The sequence below is a fragment of the Halyomorpha halys genome, unplaced genomic scaffold, assembly GCF_000696795.3.
Source record: "Halyomorpha halys isolate HHAL.00 unplaced genomic scaffold, Hhal_1.1 Scaffold280.1, whole genome shotgun sequence".
Lineage (NCBI taxonomy): Eukaryota > Metazoa > Arthropoda > Insecta > Hemiptera > Pentatomidae > Halyomorpha > Halyomorpha halys.
In genome coordinates, this window is record NW_027114958.1 from 17,652 (window position 1) to 18,774 (window position 1,123).

At 29.1% G+C, this 1,123-nt stretch overlaps 1 pseudogene; it reads left to right on the forward strand.

Annotated features, from left to right (window-relative positions):
* The first annotated feature begins 294 nt into the window (after positions 1 to 294).
* LOC106680701 (cytochrome b-like) lies at positions 295 to 1,107 on the forward strand (annotated as a pseudogene).
* The last annotated feature ends 16 nt before the right edge of the window (positions 1,108 to 1,123 follow it).

Below are 1,123 nucleotides of genomic sequence, written 5' to 3' on the forward strand. Positions count from 1 at the left end.
AGATTGTCCTTGAGGATGGCCGTATTGGCCGAAACGTTGGACTAATGCTATAATAAAGAATGTTGAGACTTAATAAGGTTACCATTTGATTTCTTTTATCGATATGGTTATAGTATTGCGGTCAATAAGATACAGGGCGTGTAAGGCTGTAGGACTTAATATTTATAATATTAATTACAGTTAAATAATTTCTATTTAGCCCGCATTCTGACCTATATAAAATATTTGCTGGCAACCATCGGAACTTTGATTCATGCTTTGCTATCCTCAAGTGGAAAGAAGTGGTAAATCTGTTTATACTTACATATTTGACGAGGATTATATTATGAATCATACAAACTACTTATAACATGAATAGGGGGAACAATTCTATTACTACTAATTATAGGAACTGCCTTTTTAGGATACATATTACCATGGGGCTAAATATCATTATGAGGAGCTACAATAATTACAAATGTATTATCAGCTATACTTAGGAAAAACCTTAGTTATATGGTTATGGGGGAGAACTTAATACGATTTTTACATTACATTTCCTTTTACCATTTATCATTGCAGCAATAGTAATAATTCGTCTTCTATTCTTACACCAAACAGGAATAAATAACTCTCTAGGATTAAATTATAATTATGACAAATCACCATTCGATCCTTACTTCTCCACAAAAGATTTAATAGGAATAATAATTACTTTAATAATATTTTCACTATTAATTTTATTAGAACCACGAAAATTAGGAGATCCTGAAAATTTTATCCCAGCTAATCCACTAGTTACTCCAGTCCATATTCAACCAAAATGGTATTTTATTTTTTGGTTACGCATTTCTTCGATCAATTCCCAACAAATTAGAAGGTGTCATTGCAATAATTGTATCCATCCTTATTATTATTTTACCTGCAATTATTAATAAAAGAAAACTCCAAGGTAACTACTTTTATCCAATTAGAAAAAGTTTATTCTGTATAATAGTAACAATTATTATTTTATTAACATGAATTGTAGCACGAGCAGCATAAGAACCATATATTCTTACTTGACAAGTATTAACAGTAATATACTTTTCATATTATGCTATAAACCCAATAATAATTAAAATCTGAGATAAAATACTAGAAA